Source organism: Aythya ferina (assembly GCF_964211825.1).
Source record: "Aythya ferina genome assembly, chromosome: 1".
Classification (NCBI taxonomy): domain Eukaryota; kingdom Metazoa; phylum Chordata; class Aves; order Anseriformes; family Anatidae; genus Aythya; species Aythya ferina.
Window position 1 is genome coordinate 175,642,689 of NC_140296.1, and position 19,849 is coordinate 175,662,537.

General features: G+C 44.2%; 1 protein-coding gene across 1 annotated transcript in view; it reads left to right on the forward strand.

Moving 5' to 3' along the window:
• Positions 1-368: 368 nt before the first annotated feature.
• Positions 369-19,849, forward strand: part of PRICKLE1 (prickle planar cell polarity protein 1) — a 64,393-nt gene continuing 44,912 nt past the window's right edge. The window contains exon 1 of the mRNA XM_084519130.1: positions 369-470. The gene's annotated coding sequence lies outside the window, so the exon portion shown is untranslated. The remainder of the gene's footprint in view (positions 471-19,849) is intronic.

The following is a 19,849-nucleotide window of genomic DNA, read 5'->3' on the forward strand; positions in this document are numbered from 1 at the left end:
CAGAGCCACGAGCGGGCTGCGGGTGACTGAGGCAAGCTCCGGCGGCCTGAACGGGGCCGGGGCTGGGCAGGACGGGACCGGGAAAGAGCCCGAGCTCCCAGCCCCCGGACCCAGCCCCGAGCCCCCAGCCCCGGGCCCCGAACCCGCGGCCCCCGAGTCCGCACCCCCGGAGCCGCCCCTCTCCCCGCCCCCTCCTCCTTCGCCCCGCCCCCCGGCTTTTCCCGACGGCGATTGGCGGGCGCGGCGGGCGGCAGCCAATGGGCGCGGCGGAAGGCGGCCGCCGCCGTCCCGGGCGCGGAGCGGCGGAGCCCCATTAGGGCGGGGAGCGGCGGCGGGCAGCGGGCACTCGCGGCGGGGGCGGCCGGCGGCGGCTCGGCTCGGCTCGGCTCGGCTCGGCTCCCGACGGCAGGGCACGGTCCCAGCGCGCTGCCTCCCCCGCTGTCAATGCGGGCGCCCCGGCGCCGCGGGAGGTAAGCACCGGGCGGCACCGGCACCGACACCGACACCGACACCGGCACCGACACCGGCACCGGCAGCGGGGGGCGGTGGTTGCGGAGCGCCCAGGGTCCCGCCGGGACCGGCCCGGGGCTGACAGCGGCATCCCCCAGCGGCAGCCGTCCGGGGTAACACCGGTCCCGTCTCTCCGCAGGGGCGCCCGATGACTTTTCTTCCTTTTTTAAAAAAAAATTTATTTTTTTCTCCTTTTTTATTTTTCCTTTTTTATTTTTTTCCTGTTTTAATTTTACTTTTTTTTTCCCTTTTATTTCCTTTTTTCCCTTTTCCTTTTATTTTTTTCATTTCCTTTCATTTTTTTCTTTTCCTTTTATTTTCTCTTTTCCTTTTTATTTTTTCTCCTTTTTATTTTTATTTCCTTCTCCCTTTTTTTATCCTTTCTCCTTTTCCCTTTTATTTCTTTCCTTTCATTTATTTTCCTTCCTCATTTAACGAAAATCCATCAGCTCCCCCCCCCACCGGGGTGCTGCGAGCTCAGCGTCCCCCCATACAACTTGTCCCCCCTCCGCTGCGGTTCATGGGGTGCGCGGGGCACCCTATAGGTTACCGCCGGTATCCTACACCTTGAAGCCTATAGGGGCGTCAGGGGGCAGCGGCCCCACAAGTTGGCTGGTTGCGGTGCTGGGCAGGCTCCGAGCGGTGTGCCTTGCGTGGCGGGCTGCTTTGGGACGGGCTCCTTTGGGACGGGCTGCTTTGGCCCCATGAGCTCTGGTGGAGCACCGGGACGTGCTGGTGGAAGGCGTTTGGCCCCTTGAGCTGTGGTGGAGCAGCGCAGGGGGTGGCGTTGCTCGGATCAGGGCAGGCTTGGAAAGAGGAGGATGGCAGGGATGCTGGCTGTGGTGACAGATCCTCTTCTTCTGAGCCCCGGCACCAGGACAGCTTATGGGGCTGGTTACCCACGGGGCACGGAGCTGCTCCTGCTGGATAACAAAAGGGGCTGCGAAGAGCGAGCCCAGATCGGTCATATAGGAACGTTACCGTCGGCCGGGCAAGGTGTGCGAGCGGGGACCTTACAGGGTTAATAGCTGAGCTATTAAGATTGGAGTCAGATGTGGGTAAAAGCAACAGGAGAGTCTGGTTTTTCCCTAATATCCTGTACTATGATAACTCTGAAGAAGGTAATTGTTTAGGGGGGAAAAAAAAAAATCTGTTTCAATTTAAGATTTATGAAGCAAGAAGAGCCTTACGTAAACACCAGAATCCTTTTCTTGTTTAGAAGGGCAAGAAATGGCCAGAAAATGTCAGCCCAACTTGAACGTGGAAGAGCACAAACTATGCGTGGATTTTCATGCGTGTGTGCAGGAATGCTCCTAATGGCACTTCCTACCGGTCCCCCTGCATCTTACGGGGACGGGGGCATTAACAGGGACTCGTGGAAAATGGCTTCTGTGCTTTATTTCTCTAGCAAACCAGTTCTTTTGAGCACTTAAGGCATTTGGGGTACATGAACAGAAGACAGCAAGTGTCCTCCGAAGGAGGAGAAACGGGGCGCAGGAGGGGGGAGCCGGGTTTTACTTCCATACCTAATAAGTTGGGAATGTAAATTTGTATACACGACGGAGATCTGAAGAATGACTTGGCACACTAATGACCTGGCTTTTCAGAACTTCAAGAGTTTGGTCTGTCTCCCCCTATGGTTATAATAAGAGATTAAATGCACTTGGCATATTTAATTAATTAGCATATGAAAATCAGATGGCTTTGACTTTGTCATTGTTTTCCTGTGAAACTTTTCTATGCTAATGAACGTCTACGTTTTACAGAGGAATTTAAATGGCTTTGGTTTGTATTATGCCTCTGCAGATTGCTTGGACCCCTTGTAATGCTCCAGCCTCTGTATCCCAGCCAAAAAACCCTTTCCCTTTGTAACGTGGCTCTTGCATAATGCATTGTCAGCGGCTGCTGTGTGCCGCTTCTGACAGAGCGGACCAAGAGCTGAGAGCTGCACTTTGGTGTAAGGGCTCTGCCTGCTTGGGTGCAAAGCCTCCTCGTTCCAGAGGTAACCAGATGCGATGGTGGAGGCCCTGTAAAACAAACAAGCTGGGGTTTGTTTCCTTTCTGCCACTACGCTGTCCTCCAGCAAGGAGATCCCTGCTGGGGCTGAGAGGGGGGGTATAAAAGAGCATGCTCTGAGGCATCGCTTCTACTTGTTTTTATCATGACAGTGATCCCCAAGTGATCCTAGGAAACTTGTTCAGTGATCTTGTATTGCATTAAGAATACTTGATGATGAGATGGGTGCGTAACGACCAAGTGGCTTGTATCAGTATTAATTTCCTCCCTTGTATCGAGGATGAAGCTCCAGTTTGGCCAGCACTGTTTTCTCTTCATGCTTTCTTAAACAGAGGTAAACTCGAGGTTAGCTCTGTCCACTGGTATATGCTCGTTGTAAGCCGTGCACGCATAGGTCCTGCTCCTGGAAGTGTTTACAGAAATGAGTAGCTTTTACTTGTAAGCCTGAATTGTTTGGATTAAGAGTTGTCTAATGGGAAGAACCAGCTTGGAGAGATATAATGCAGCAATCCCTCATCTTCCCCCTCCCACCTTATTGCTGAAGAGTGATGGGAAGAAACGTGTTTTACAAGTCATAGCACACTGAAGTTGTGACATTTCTGGCAAAAATACCAAGACAGACTATCACATCACTTCACAATTTGCCAAAATTACATGTTTTTTACAGAAACAACTCCTTGGCTGCTGCTTCGCTATCAGAAGGATGTTTCCGGTTACTGAAGCAAATTTCTCAAGTGATCTGCCATGATTCTTCACGTCTTGTTTGTTTATGTTGTGAACCAAATACGTGGCCCTTTTTTGGGGGAGGAAATTAAGCAAACGATCCCCGTGTGAGCTGACAATTCTCAAGCATATCCTTGTGTGAGGGGATTTTTTTTATTTTTTTTTTTTTTTTTAGTGCACAAAATGAGTGAAGTGCTCAGGCACAGGAGGCATGAGCCAACACAAACACTTCCAGGATTTCTAAAATATCTGCAAATGGCAGCTTCTTGCTCGTTCACCTTTTCTTGGAGCTCTGCCTGGAAGGCTGACTTCTTGAAAGTTCTTAACTGCAGCCGTAAGATTGGTGAGCTGCTCTTCAACATCATTGTGAACCTATCGGGCTCAGAGTGTTTTTCTAGCTCGTACACCCGTGGTAGACAGCCTCCCAGGCAGGCCTTTCATTTCCAGTGGATTACGCATCAACAAAAGCTGGAAGTGTGTTATTTCAGTTGTTCTGTACTGAAGTCATGTACTCCTGTCTAAGATTCGTGTTAGAAACATTGATTTATGGCACCCAATAGCTCGTGCTGTTCAGCCTTGTGTGCCTCTCTCCATTTTCCTTCCCTCTGTGCCGCCCCCTCCTTCGCTCTCCAGTTCTATCAAGTTGGCTGATAAAAATGTTATGGAGTGGGCTTATGGATTTATACCTGCTACAGTTTTTTTTGGTTGCCCTCTTTTTTATCAGAGCACAGATCCCACAGCTTGCAATTACAGTCCTTGACTTCACCAATTCTCTTTCTTTTGAAATGTTTCCAGTTACACAATATTGGCTTCGTGGAGCAGCCACATGCCAAAAAGCATTGCCAACTGCCTTCCAAATATTGAAACATGATTGCTTTGCTTTTTGAAAATAAATTTTGTTTCCTGTGATGTTTTTATAATCACTTTTTTAGCTTGTTTGCTGTCTAATCTTGCATCCACTGGCCCCAGTCTTAATATTATATGACCTCCGAAGTAGGTTTCTCTGATGGCAATACACCAAATCCAAAGTCTAATCTTTGAGTTAATGTAGCATATACGAAAGCTCTGGCTTTTCCCGGGATTTGATCACTGATTTGTATAATTGCAACCAGCGTGATTAAAAATCTGCATGTCAATACCGTGATGCTTATAACAAAACCTACAGAAGCTTTTGAAATGGGATGATGTTAGTCCTTATAAAAAGGAAAAAATTGAAGTTACTCTGTCTGGGTTTCTTTGTTTCTGAAGGTGTTTGAGTGTTCTTAAAAGGAAGTAACAGATGCAGCTATGAATATAGCAACGTAGGCTTCAGGGCTGCACCACCGTGCTGGGTGGTACAACTCTACATCCATCCTCTTGTGCTGCAAGAAAGCTGCATCTTCTCTCGCTAGCCTTTACACCTGCATTTTTCGTTGCAGTCACTTGAACAGTGCAACTGAATTTCTAAAGGTATTCTGGACAGATATTGCTATGCCCCTCCTCGAAGCACACATCTTTTCGGTATTGCTCCCGCGAGGAATATAAACCTCCTTCAGCACAAGCCTTGCAATTGTTCAGCTTTTCCCATTTTACCCTCCCATGATCTCTTCATTAATGGAATACCTGTGTGACGGGGATCGTGCTGGCTCAGCAAGAGCCTGCCTAGCTGCACAGGCACTCTTGCTCAACCAGCTGAGCTCGCTGGCTAGTCAGACACTGCCCTCACCCATGGCCCATTTCTCTTGCAACACAAATGCATGGTAACCATGGTACAAGTTTAAAGCCTCCTTGCACTTTCAAGTGTGGATCGACTTGTCTAACCGCAGCAAAAGCCGAGTGGTTTCAAAGTACATTAAAAATTAGTGCCTGATTAGCGAAGGTGTTTTTTAAAGAGCTCTTTTTGTAACCCGGTGCTGTAGTTAATAAACCAGAAGTTTGTACGTGTTTGTGTAAAGAAACTGCATGTGTTTGTGTGCTTGCTTACCATGAAAGTATTTTGACTTTATTTTGGCCTTTTTCCAGAAGTGTCATATCTTTGCAGCTTCGGTATTTCTGTACAAAAATACAAGCTGAGTTAACAATTCCAAATGTGAATATTTATATACTTCTAAATGAATTTTATGAAAGCATTGAAGAATTGTCTGAACCTGGTGTATTTGCATCTCTCTATGCAGACTGCCGAATGAATTATGCTAGGTCTAGAACCTCACTGGTGAATTGCAGATGTCTTTTTTTACAGAAGCATACATATGGCTTGCTGAGAGCTTTGAACTGCTTCCTCAAGCTTTGCTCATCAGAAAGATCACATGGATAAAGTCCTTGTGAGTTTTTCCTGTCTTGTTTGCAAAGCATGGTGGATCTGGGTGATAAATATTGAGTTCCCATTCACCCCAGTACTGAAATGAGTCAGTTTTGTGCATATGGAATATGGGAGTAAGATACACAGAGGATATGTTTATATTTAACAAAAGTAGTAGTTGAAAATGAACGCAAAGGAATTTATAAGCCTGAAGAGCTTAGCAGGCCAATAGCCAACGAATGTCTTTGAGCAGTGCCAAACATGCAAAATGCAGACCAGGTTCTCATCTGTATGGAGGTCCTGGAAGCGTGCTTTACCTCCAGCCTTCTGAGGATGTCACCCAGAACTCAGCTTTGCTGTCTTCTCAGCATTTTGGTGTGGGTCTGGATTTCCACAGGTGTCTATTGTGAGATACCACTCACAGGAGAGCAGCGTGAGCTGCCTATAGTGAGCAGTCACGTTTTGGCAGCCCTTCTCCACAGCCTGGGTCCCCTTTGGCATGGACCAGCCTTGGGAGGGTACAGGGAAGGGAGCTGAGTACCAGGGTGAGGATGGAGAGCTTGCCTCCACCTGAGGAGAGCACCCCTCTGTGATAAGTGTGAGCCTCAGATACTGCCTTTGTAGTTAAATAAGAGCTGCCAAAAAGCTGTTGAAGTGCCTGCTCTGGCACTCTGCAAGTGGGGCACAATCTAGTTTGCTACTTGTGAGCCCCATAAACACTGAGCCTCACCCCAACCCTACAGTCAATCTGCATGGACAATTTTCATGGGGGTTTTCAGGTGGTATGAAGCTGTAGTTTGGTGGTCCAGCCTATCAGCCAGTTTCTTTCTCAGTTTATGATTTTCCTGTTATGTAAAACTGATCTTCTTGTGAGACACCAGCTCTTCTCTCTGCAAGAGTAGTTGCTTACATATTGAACTTGAGCGTTGTAGGAATGTGATGGAACTGAAGTGACCTCAGTGACATGCAGTCATCAGTTTTGTTGCTGCATGTTTATTGCTTTTCAGATTTCTTTGCAAAATCTCCTCTGACACGCAAAGCTTTATTGTCTAGTTCTGCATCTGCCACCTTCTCGGCTGTAAGTTCAGTGGGTTTATTTTCAATGTCTCCCTGTCTTTCTTCTCTGGCACTATCTGTTTATAAACCTGTCTGATACATTAGTTGCTAAGCATGTCTTAATGTCTTGGACTTGAGTGTAAAGAGATACTAATATGATGGAGACTCTTTGACTGTGATATAGTAGCACAGAAGTATATTTGCTTACCATATTTTCAGAATTGAGGTGATACCAGGCTGCTGTTCATTTAAGGGTGTGGTGTTTTTGTTCTTTTCTTTGTACAAGTCAGTGTTCAACATTTAAGCACTAACTCCAAAACATTTCAAGTTGTATATTCAAGAGCATAGGCGTTTGTTCTTGGGTCTTTTTCCACCTTCCCACAGCCTCTGGAAGTAGACTAATGCTTTGAAAGAACATCTCTCATGGAAACTAGCAGGCAGATCTTGAATTATGCGATAGGTAGAAGCCCTCCTTCGTCCAGTCCTGTGCATTTACCTTCTTCCTGCTTTCTGTTGCATACTCAGTCAGTCAGGACTTGATGCCAAAGTGGGAAGACAATCCAGACTTGCTTTTCAAAAGGAGACTTCAGGCATGTCTTTTTACTGAAGTGCAGGGAAGAACTTAAACAAGTATATGAGCTGTGGCACTAGTTGTGCACATGAATGCGGGTGGGGAAAGGGCATCTCCAAGCTGGTAGTTACAGTCATACTCTGGCAGTGTTGGGCTCTTAGCTATAAATAACTTTAATTTTGTATTAAGATGGCACCCCTGATATAGCAATGAATTCAGTCTGTATTCCCTATGGAAATGCTCAAGCAATTTCCCATGCAGCGTTGCCTGGTTGTGCTGGCATGGTTCAGGCAGGGAGCTAGCGTTGGGTTGAAAAAATATGGTGTTTTGGAGAGTTTCTTGTTTCATTTTGTTTAAGTGGGCTTTCTAAATCAATATAACAGCTGTTTTAGTACATGGAGTTCCTCTTTCATGACCTTGGCAAGGATCTCCCTAACTGTGAGCTGCTGCCTCAAGAAATGATGATAAAGCAGTAGCTTCAGTTGTGCCATCGGCTCCCAGTAGGTCCAAACCATGAAGGTGTTCTGCCATCTCTAAATCGTTTAGTACTCTGTCAGGCTTGACTTGTAAGTGGTACTGGCTGCTCTTTCTAACTACTGTAGTACTGGTTATCTGAAAGACTCTGAAGGATTTGGGGAAGATTTTATTATTTTAGTTTGGGTGTGAGTAATTTAGGCACCATTTTCTAGCACTAAAAATCGTTCAGATCCCCTTCCCAGTTTCAGGGAATGGAAAGTCTGTTCTTCACAAAGCAAATGGCCCTGTCCTTACTCTGCAGAATATCAGTAGGAAAATATAAATCAAAAATGTCTGTCAGAAAGCAAATGTAATACTTATTTCTAACAATTTATTTAAAAGCCAGTATAATGACTGGGTTTCTGACTTCTTAATGTCAATCCCAGGTCTTAAAAAGAAGAAGGGGGGGAGAGCTGTGGATAAACTGCAAGCTCACCACCACCGCTACCCCTAGCTAGAGCCTCTTTGCCTGCCTTCACTTGTGTACTCTATTGGTTTCACAGTTCATATACTTGTGTTTTTTTAAAAATCTCCCCCTGCACTCTGGTGGGAAACATGTCTGCAGTTTCCTTTTAAACACACAAGGCTTGATTCTCTTCTCACAATGGCATAAATTGTGAAGAACTCCACTGAAATCAACAAACGTAAAGACATGTAAAATGGGGTGAGAGAAGAGTCCAGGCTCTGGTTTCTATTTTTAAGTGAGTCTGGGTAACCTAAAATTGTTCAATGTGCCACTGTGACTTTATTTTGTACGTATCAGTTGCTATACTTGTTTCTCTTCATACATAATGTTTCATTTTCATATATAATACATTACAGCTAGTAATCAAATCATGATGCACGTGTCTTTGATTTAATACCTCAGTATTACTACATCAACTTTGGTAGTTAATAATCAATATGCATGGTAAAGTACTTACCTTACCAGGGTCAGACCCTACAAAATGTCTGGAGCGTAGCTGTATTTCTGTGCACGTCCCAAAGGAAAGACAGGAGTGACTATGTCCATACATCTTTAATTTTCTTTTTGGTTTTATATTCTCATCTGTGAATCTTGTTCCTTGTTATCTAGGTTCAAGATACTCATTCTACATACACAAAACCTTTTCAGCTGTTTTTCCTGTGCTCGTGAAGTGTTTGGCTCCATTCTTATGTTTTGTACATACTCAAGAATTTATTTTAACTCCAAATTTTCTCTGAACAGCTAAGTACTTGGCAATAAACCTGGAATATCCACACACAATTTCTGCCATTGCCTAAGTTTGGGTGGTTGTTAACATTTGTTTATTTTTTTGGCAATGGGTTATGGTCCTTAATTACCATCAGTAGTCAAATAACTGAATGAGATTATACAGCAGTGCTGTAAAAACTGTTCATGCTAGCTATGATCTGTACATGTGTGGGTATCTTTGAAAACAGTCGCTGCATTCATTAACCAGTGCAACAGACTCCAACCTTGCCACTATTTAGTTTCTGAAATTAATGCAGTATTCTCTACCTAACTGAAACGCTGCTTTGACTGCCTCCTTTTTATGGTTTAAAAAATAACACGAAATGGTTGACTCCTATAACGCATTCTAACTTGGAGGAGATCTATTGGCTCACTTGAATTTTTGAGTGAGTAGCAAATTGCTGATGGCCACAAGGAAGTCTCTTTAAACTTGAAGAATGGGGTGGGCTTAGCATATCACTTAAACTTTCTCTAACATGGTGATGTGAGTGAAAACCCTGTGGTGTTTAGCCTCTTCTGCTGTCCAGTCCTTAAGCTTTCCTCTCCAACTTTAATCTGCATCCCTCTGCCCCCCAAGGGTGTTAAGCCCCAGTAGCTTGCTAAACCAGTGTATGGTGGTGTTATATTGGTGAGGTATCAAGTAGAGAAAATATTTAAGAGCTGATGCTTCTCACCTTTGTTCTGGTAGAGCAGTCCTTGTTGTAGAAAGGAACTGACATTCTTCTGAAGGCAGAGATGTACTAGATGTCTTCCAGTGGCAGGTCTTGTTCATTTCTAACCTGATGGCTTTGAGACTCATTTTGGCATGCCATTTGTAGAGCATTTTTAAGCTCTTCTGGGAGTCGTTATTTTGGAGACTGGAGTGCATGGCTGGAAGAGACACCGGTTTTGGTGGAATTTTCAACCTATGAGCTGCAAAAGTTGTCTTACCAACTTTGTGGATGAAGCAGCTTCCACTGAAAAGGTTCAGGAGTAGAAGAGAATCCTTCCAGCTTTGAATTGGTGTCAACCCCTGCAACCAATAAAAAGGCAGTATCACATAATAAGGTTGACTAAAGTCTCTGAAAAGACTTCATCCATCTGCTGTGTGGGGAAATGGGTGACAGAAGACTTGACCTCAGGAAATGAAGATGTATTTAGAAAGATGCAGAACTTGAACTTGTTTGGAGAAGTTGTTTCCATAAATACCGAGCTGATGGTACAGTGCTTCTGCAAGACAGAAGTCTACTTTAGGTTTAGAGCTGTTTCCAAAGCAAATTTTAGGAAGCAGTCTTTCTAGTATGTAATTCTAGAGCCATTTGCTTGCAATCTTCATTTGTATGTAGGTATCATTTAAAGATCATATATATAGATAGATAGATATAGATATATAGATATATAATCACTGGATAGGTTATGTGTCTATTCCAGGCATCTTTTTTAAAGGAAAAATGCAAAAAATAAATAAAAAGCAAAAATGTGTAGCATCAGGAGCACATGGCACTTGACTCATATTGCTGTTCAGTTAGAGGTCATCTATATGCAAAGAAGGGAAACCCTCTAAATAGGTTTAAAACTCCATTATAATATGTAAGTGTTAAGGACAAAGACATTCATTGGGGAGAGGAAGAGGGGAACAAAGCAACATTTAAAAAAAAAAAAAAATCCAACAGATTTTAAACTTTGTTTTCTGACTTTGTGGCCTTCTAAGGAGAAAAAAAAAAAAAAAAAAAGATTAAAAACTGGTGTACTGTGTAATGTGTATATATAAAAGATACATTTCTTGACAGTGTTCCAAAATTAGTGTTTGAAGACTTTTGCAACAATGTCTAACAAGTACCTAGTAACCTCAGCTTTCTCTCCTGTGAATCAGGTCTGGCCTTCATGTCCTAGTTAGCTTGCTTTGTGGTACTGTATGGAATAGATATGAGAAGGACATACTGCAAAATTTCCAACTTTCTGACTGATGTATGCACACAGCCTGGTACGGGTATGGATTTCTCCCTTTAAAAAAGTCAGACGGGAGCCTGTGCGTGCCCACCAAACAGCCTTCTATTTAATTTAAAAAGTGATCTTTAGGGCTATGGGTTAAAATAACTTTTCGGAATTTCAGCCTGGGGAGCAGCTCCAGGGCTGAGGTGTTGCTGTAGCTGTTAAACTAGTGCTGGAAAGCGAATTGCCGGCCTGGAGGGCAGAGTATGCCTGCCTGAGGACGTGTAGGTGGGTCCCAGAAGTCACTGCCATACAGGCTGGCTGGGAGAAGAGCACTTGAACAGTCACCTTGAAACTGCCTCAGTGTCAAATGCAGAATGAGCGATAGCCCTGGACACTTTTTGCTTAGATACTGAGATACGGGCCTTGAGTTTTAACTACTTGGCTTTGCAAAGGAAACTGGACTTGTCTCCCGGTGCCCGCCTGGCATCTCTTGAAGCAGGTTATTGCAGGGAAGAGATCAGAGGCAGGGTGTGCCAGCAGGTGGCTGATCAGCCCAGTGGAGCTGGCAAACACCGTGCTCAGGCTCCAAGGCGGCAGGAGACACGCTCCTCACTGCTCTGGTGAGGCATGGGAGCCGCAGCCTGTGGTGGTAGGACTTTGGCCACTACCAGCCTCCTGTGGAGACCTCTTGGTGTTGGTGGAAAAACTTTGCGTGCTTTTATCTCCTCATCTGGGAGAGGCCTGAGGAAGTTGCGGCTACAAATATGGCGTGAAGTGTGCTGGGAAGGCGAACAAATGCGATAAGTTTTTTGCTCTTTCCCCGGCTCTCAGCAACACGGAGCCCCGCAGGGAGCAGGAGCAGGATGGCCGGGGGCAGCGGGTGGCCTCGCCGTGCCGCCGGCCGAGGCTCGGAGGCAGAAATCAGCGGCTGTGGCTGCAGGACGCCGCCGGCTGCAGCCGCAGCCCGGTGCTGGGCCCGTGTGGGGCCGGGAGGAGCGGCGGGGAGGCCGCTAGGTGGCACCCGTGGGATGGCGCCGGGCTCGGGCCGCGGCTGCTGAGGGGAGGCGAGGGCGCGGCGGCCCCGGGGAGCTGCTGGGGGAGCCCCCAGCCCTGTCCTGTAGGAGGGGAGCCTGTGCTTCTCTCAGTGACGCTCCAGTATTAAATAAAGTGCACTTCCTTTCCCTCAAGTTATTGTAATCCTACTCGAAATGAGGCGAATAGGTGGATGTGAAGGGCAGAGAGCAGCCTGCCAATGCAGGAACCAGGGGGGCTCGTTATCTTTTCCATTCCTCTGCTGCTTTTGTCTCTGTCAATCTGCTGCTGTCCAGAAATTGTACTGAAATCCAAAAGAAAAGGAAATGCGCTTGAGGATCCTAAGCCATATGCTCAAAAATCTGTTTGCATGAACACCTTGGGGAGTGATACCTCACCTCGCTTTCCTGTCTGAAAGAGGTGGAGCAGATTTTGGGAGGGTGTTATGTGAAGAGTTAGAGAATGTGAAATGAAACGAGACTTCAGTCTGAGGCTGTTAAGCCTGAGAGAGGGCGAGGTAAGGCAGAAGCCAGTGCAGTGGTGGTCTGTGTGACGGACCGTGGCCCTCCATATCTGGAGCATGAGCCTTTCCTCACCAGCTTTCTTTCCCTAGAAAACCCTCAGACAAGCCTGTTGTGGTAGCTGCTTGGTGAGGATGTAAGCGGTTTACTCCCCGTCTGAGTGAATGAATGGAGACAATGGCCTGATAACAGCAGCTCCACAAACATGGGAGACAATGGAAGAGAACCAAACACTTTGAAGTCTGTCTCTGGGCCCCTGGTAAGCTGCCCCAACTAGTTTAACCAGGCCCAGGAGACGGAGGAAGAAATGGGCTTTGCCAAATACCCCAAGGAGCACTTCCTTATCATCCTCATTCCTAGAGAGCCTTTGTGCTGAAGTGAGCCTGTCCTGCAGATACAGGACTAAGATAGGCCTACCTGAAATGCATCTGGTGGGGTTAAGCATTCATGTGTCCCTGTGTACATACAGTTAATGATAGATAATAAAGAGGGGGCTGTTTGGGGTCAGTAACTATTGGTCATTCTTTGCAAGGAGAGACAGGCAGGTGCTAAGTTCAGGTCTGAGTAATCCTGTTTGGCATACAAACCGTGGCTGTCATCATTCCCTCTACAAGCCTTGAGAAGAAAAAGGGCGCCTTAGGAGGTAATGACAATTCTAGGTGAACTGCTCTGTCTAAGGAAAGCACTGGTTATGTAGGGGAGGGATGCAACTCAAGTGGCAAACAGCAGAAAAGGTAACAGTCTGTACAGGCGATAACCAGAAGCTCTGTGCACATGTGGAGGAATCAGAGCTGTTGAAAGCTGAATCCTGAGCTCTGTCTGTAGTGAGCCTCCTTCAACATGCATTCCTCTTCCAAGTTCAGAAGTATTACATGTGGGCAGAATCCTCAGAAATATTCAGAAAGTCTTATACAGAAAAGAAACTGGGAGGAGATGCTGACAGAACTTGAACATTTGGCCAACTTCACCAAAATATAGATTAAAAGTAAAGCAGTGATTTTCTTGGAATGGTAGGCATATGATTTGAGAGTTTTTAGCTAAATCCTTGTAAGTGTTATCCTGTTCACATGAAAAGTGTTACATCCCTATCAGGAAGGCTATAAAGCCAGTAAGACAGGAGCGCTAATAATGAATCACCTGAGTGGCAGGCATTGAAGCCATTATAAAATAGACTAGAAGGCATTTTTTCTGTCCTCTGCAAATAGTGGTTAGTGCTACATCAAACAAAGACCTGTCCCCCATATGTGTACCCTTCTTCCCACAAGAAAAAGAAAACATTCTTTCAGGGTTTTTTTTTGTTCCTTGAATTCAATCTTGGGAAAGGAAACCCTCAGTAGTAAATAATTAGGTTAGGAGCTAGCAGGACAGACTTAAATGAAAGTGCCTCCTTCAGCGATTCCTCTCCCATCTTAATTGTACAATGGACTTTCTCAGTGCTGCTTCCTGGTATTCATCCAACCCTGAGTACCTGTAAACAATTAACATTCTCCCACATGGCACACAAACCCTTGGTCAGTGTTTAACAGGGTATTTGTGTGTGGCAGCAGATTAACCTCTCCTCGAGGAATCCCTCTGTCCTCGTTCTGCCTCCCTTCCTTTCCGCTCAGCTGTTTGTTGCTCAAACATTTGGTTTATATGCAGACTCTAAATACACTCTTGCTATATGATGCTAGTCTCCTCTGTCCTGAGAAGAAGCTCTAATTGCATCAAAATACTGGTTTTTCAATTGTATATCTGTAGTAGTCCCTACCTAATCTGTTTGCACCTACATAATCAGTTTGTTGTAGTAATAAGCTGCTGATAGGAATGTGCTGTTCCAGTCTTAGTGGAAAAAAATGAACTCTCTCCTGGGCATTCTGTAAGGTTTCTCTTACTGCTTTTGTCTTCACATACTGGATTTGAACGAAGTATTTTACTACTAGCTTCTGAATGGGGGCTCTGTTTTACTTATGGCACAAGAGTGCCTACCATGACCTTGTGCCACAACAAGAGCTGGAGATGCCATGTAATGTGGCACGGCTAGTGCCAATATCTCCTTTCCTAAATTTTAAGACTGTATTTCTGTCCAGCCCCTCTGCATTTAAGACAGGGTGCAATATTTGCCTTGCAGATGTCTGAATGTTCTAATGTTGCATTCTTGTGCAATGGCTTGGAGATACTGCAACTGTCTTTTTTTTTTTTTACAGCAAGAAAGACCTGTGGTGCTCTACAATTCACAGAGCCCTCTAATGTGGAATATGTACAAATGAGCTTGCTCTGGAAAGCTTTTATTGGCTAGTGGTAAAAGTAACTCCATAAAAACAACCCAGCACCCCAATCCACCTCCTAGAAAAAAGTAAAAATGGACAACTCTTGTGTGCTTCTGGAAAATAAAAGTTGTCTCTCAAATGACAGTTTTTTCTCTTGATTGCTCAGTGCTGGTGCTAGTCATCTCATGCAATCAACAGGAGTTAAAATTGCTGTACGGAAGTGCTCAGTGCTGCTTTTAGAAAGGAAAACAAGCCTGAAATTTTTGAATGTGTAGTTGTATCTGAGATGTTGGTCCCTTGAACATCAGCAGCAGTTGGAGCACTTCAGGAGTCAGTAGTGCATACTGCCTGTAATCATCTTAGTCTTGAGATCGTCTTGGCCTGCTCAAGAAGGTGACTCCAAGGATCAAAGCTGCACACATCCTACACCAAAAGAGAGTAGACAACAAATTACTGGGAATAATTTTACCCAGTAATGTAAATGACTGACAAATAGACCAAAACCTGCAGAACAGGGGAGGAATAGGAATGGCCCTTACTTCTTAAGCAACTTTTCAAAAAAAAAAAAAAAAAAAGTTAATGGAAGACTGCAGTGTCTTAAATATACTTTTCATCTAAAAGTAGAGTTAATTTTATTTGAAACTTGGTACTAAGATTTATGTATTCTAAGTTCTGTACGGACTGTTTTGTCTGTCTGGCCACTTCACATTAACGACAAAACTAGGAGCAGATTGGAGTGATAAGGTGGAACCCCGAAGCTGCTTCCTGTACATGATCTGTAGTGTTTTTTAAATTCTTTTCTTATCACCTTCTAATCATGTCTGGCAGCATAACACATGCCTTCAGGGGATGATAGTCTGTGGTCACGTTGGATTTCTGTCTTTAAGTCTTCTAGCATAGATTTTAGGATGCTTATATTGATCAGGTAACATTTCTACCTCTGAGTGGATCGTGTGCTGTCTGCCTACCCATGGGTATTATGTATGAGTAGTGCAGGAGCCCAAAAAAATGATAATGAAGGCAACAATCCGCAGTTGCTATTCCGTAGATCAATATTTATGCTGTAACTGGAGCAAGCTAGGGTTCAGCAGGGTTATTAGCTCAAGGAGAGCCTAGTGAGGTAAACACAGTTATCATCTCAGTGTTGCTTCAATCTTAAATAAAAAAATCAAAACAGAAAAGCGTGGTTCTGCTCGTCTTTGCATGCATAGAGACCAGCGAGGCTCAGAAAGGCTCTTTGCAGAGGCAGCTCTGGCATCTCTGTTCTCTGAGTTGGAAACATGCCTGTGCAACTCTGCCAGCACCAGCTGAGATGTGGTTCCTGTTGCCTGTTAGTCCTGCGATAAGTTGGTTTGAGTGGATAATTTCAAGATGTGGGTCTAGAGATATTAAAGAAAACTGAAAAAACTGTTAACTTTTTTTTTTTATAGAACTTGCTTATGAATGTCAGTACTGCACCTGAAGTGGGGGGGAAAGGACGAAATGTCTTTCCTGGAAGCTATATTGGGAGCTATCATAGGGCTGATCAGTGGGAAGTGCCTTTTTATTCTGTAGAATATTCTTCATATCATGTGTTGGTTCTTGTCTGTTAACTTCATCGGATGGCCTTTTCCTGTTTCTGAAACGCTTTTCTTCACGTTTAATACCTCTAATGGCTGTTCAGTCATTTCAAAAGGTAGGCAGCTCTCTCCCTTCACAGAAGCGTGTAATAAATGTCAGAGATGTTTTCCAGTGCACTTTGTCTTACCCATAAAACAAGGACAGGGTTTTCTTGTTTGTTCTGGAAGCTCAAGTAAGTTCACTGGAGGGCTCACGTTACACAACTGACTACTGATCACTGCTTCCCAGCAGCACTTCTGTTTCATAAAACCAGCCTAAAATATTCACCGCCTTGTTCTGTGGGATGTGTATCTCAGGTGCCACTGGTGTCTTTTTCTTAATAGGATTGAACCCATTTGAAGGACCTAGTTTGTGAGCTGCTTCTTTAAAGCCATCATATGGTGCATCAGGGCAACTTCTGGACAAAAAACTTCAAGCATTTAGTAAGCATTTAGTACCCCTGGGGAGCTTTTCTTTTAAAATGGAGTTCTAAAAGCACTGAAAAAAAAATCTTGTTTTTTGTTGCACTCTGAAGTTCCTAACTCCTAAGCTGATGCTTCATGAGGCAAAGCTCTTGGGCAAATTCACCTGGTATAAAAAAAAAATCACTGAAGCTTCCAAAGACATTGCCAGTTGTAGTCCAAAGTTATCACTTTGAGACCAAGTATATATTTTTAATCAAACATCTGTACCCTGGGAAAGGTGAAACATGTTATTTAAGAATTTATTGTCTGTTCAAACACGTATAATTCTCAAGCTGTGCCTGTTCATTTGACCTGCCTTTAGTTTGTTCAATAAAATGCTGCAGTACTATTTCTACGGAATACCTTCAATGTTGGGAACAGGGTTAACTTCTGGAAAATATTGATTACTTTGGTACTTCTTGGCTGTGCTTCCAAAAAAAAAATTAAGAGGATATCAAGTAAAGGCTTACATTTAAAGTCTGAATGTGCTTTTTTTTCCTCTCTCATATGTTTTTTCCCTTATCAGTGGGTCTGTCAGGAAGGCATTGAGAAAACTAAGCTTCCTACATAACTTGTCTCCCTTGCATCCGAAGTACTGCTTATATATTTTTTTTTTTCCTGTTGGTGGTTGCCTTGCTCCAGACTTAGGTCTACTCTTCTCCCACTCAAGGACTTGAGCTCACTGGTGGGTATAGAAATGTTGATTGTGGAAAAAAGCTTTTCATGGGAACATGGTAGTTTACCGTTCAGCAGTAAAGATGCAGGAGGCAAAGATCAACTAATTGAGAATCTGGAGATAAAGAAGACAAAGTAATTACCTTATCTACTTCTTGAACTGCTCCTTCATTTACTTGGACAGAAACAGGCTTACAGTTACCCAGTATGAAAAGGGTAATGAGATGGCAACATAGCTCTGAGCAAAGTGGGAGCTGTACGCTTTGAAGGGTAACTTAGCAAGAGCCTTGTACTCATCAGCAGACAAAGCCGTTGTAACTCACTGAAGCATGAGCAGTTCTTATATGTGTGTATCTCATAGCTGTTTTCTTTAAATAAGAGGGGAAAAAGAAGCAAATGCAACTGGTATTAGACTTGAAATACTAAAAATCCTGCTTCATGGAAGGCAGCCAGCGTGCTGCATGTGAGGAGTTTGATCACAACTATAAAACATCAGTCTTCACCTCCATCAATCGTCAGAAAACTGAGTTTTGGACCCTAATACTACCACCCACATTCACTTGTGTCAGGTCAAACCCTAATACAAAAGCTGTGTGAGGGTTGGTATGGGTACTATGTTCTCCCCAGGAGAAGGAAACAGCTTCAGGAGGTCGTTTGGCCTTACCTTCTCTCAAAGCAGCACTGACTGAATTCAGATCATCCTGAATCAATGCAGCATCAGGACTTCTGCACCAGATCTGTTAGCTTTACTGATCTCTTTACATATAATATTTTCATACATTAAAGATACGTGTAATAGTTCTTGTGTTCCAACTGAAACAATTGAAATAATAAAAAAAATCCACTTTTTCCTTGCCTCATATGCTCAATGAACCTTTGAGGGTACCGTACTGCATCACAGTTGGTGACTGTGTGTGTATGGACACACTCCATGGCTTCCTTGGTTCTTGGGCTCTTGATTGCTGAAGTAGCTGGCTGCATGTCTGGAAAAGGCACATCACTGACAACGTCTTCCAAGAGTCTTCCAAGAGCTGTGAGGAGGTAATTTAGAATCTATTAGGTTATAAGTATGATTTCTTCTCGAAATAGGTTCTAAAATATTAATTTAGAAGCCATAGTCATGAAATATAGGCAGCAATTCTCCACTGAATTTGGTTTTATGTCGCTGTCACATGCTGTAAGTGCTAAATAATTGAGCTTTGTCATGTTGAAGAGCAACGTCCCACAGCAATCATGGGACAGCAGCCCCCTGTGATCTGCGTGGCCCATGAAACAAATCAGATTTGTTCCCAAGATGTTTACAAGAACAGGAAAGGCTTCAGAAAGAACCACTTAGGAATGCGAGCCTACATTAATTCCAGAGGAAAGCACATATGAAATGATAGAAGATTGTCATCTCCTAAATCTCCATGGTAGGAAATCAGGTTTGGAAACTGGTCATTTGGAATAAATGGAAGTCCAACACTTACAACTGAGCTCAGACCTCCACATTTGGTCTGGTTTACATACAGGACGTCTGAATCGTGCTCCCTTGCAAGCTGCTTAAGTCGCATGCTCATGTCTTTCAGACAAAGTTTCTGAGTGTGGGTTCCTTCCAGGTGATCTGGGAGTAACGGGGAAGTTTGATAACTCATAACTATGCTTTAATGAAAAAGTAAAACTCTGAAATTGTGGATACCCAAAAATGGGTTCCACAGGGGTTTGGTGGAAGTTAGCTTGGGTGGGGGTTATGATAAAGATTGTTCTTAAAATCCCAAGGCTGTTCTGGGCATCTGAGGGCAGTTTGAGAATTGTTTGAAGCATTGGGGCATAACGGGCCTGTTGCTGGTGAGGGCTGATGGTGTAGGTAGATTAAGTGGCCGTGCAGGGAAAGCACACACTTTCTAGGGACTCCACTGTTCTGCACCAGTGTGCAAATCCAGGCTATGGAGCAAACCTGTTCTTTCTTTTTTGTGTCCAGCATGTGAGTCTACCACTGTTCAGTCAGATTGCGTTGTTGTAGATAAATAATGAAAGCTTCTTTTTTTTTCCATAAGCGTTGATCTCTGCCGAATGCTTGATTGAACATTCAGATACTTGGGTTGGATGTAGAAGGTGATATTATACTTTAAAACTCTTGTGCTCTTTGCAACTCCAGATAGCTAAATCCTGCCTATAGTAAATTTTTGTCTCTTCCCTCTTCCTTACCCCAATGTGCAACTGCAAAAGGAGAGGAAGATCGGGTGTGTCAGTCCGAAAGTGTAAGAAGAATGATTTGGCATAGATACGAAGATAACGCCTTGAGAAGAGGAGAGAGAAAAGTGCTCGTGTAGGGCCTGCTTCGGTTGGCTTTGAGTGCTATTTAGATAAGCGTGGCTGTGGTCTGTCTCTTCCCTCGCAGTGGCGTTACTGCTTGTCTGACCTCATGGTGAACCGGCTTAAGGAATCAAATCAACAGGAAATTTTGCTTTGCTTTTTTTTTTTTTTTTTTTTTTTTTTTTTTTTTTTTTTT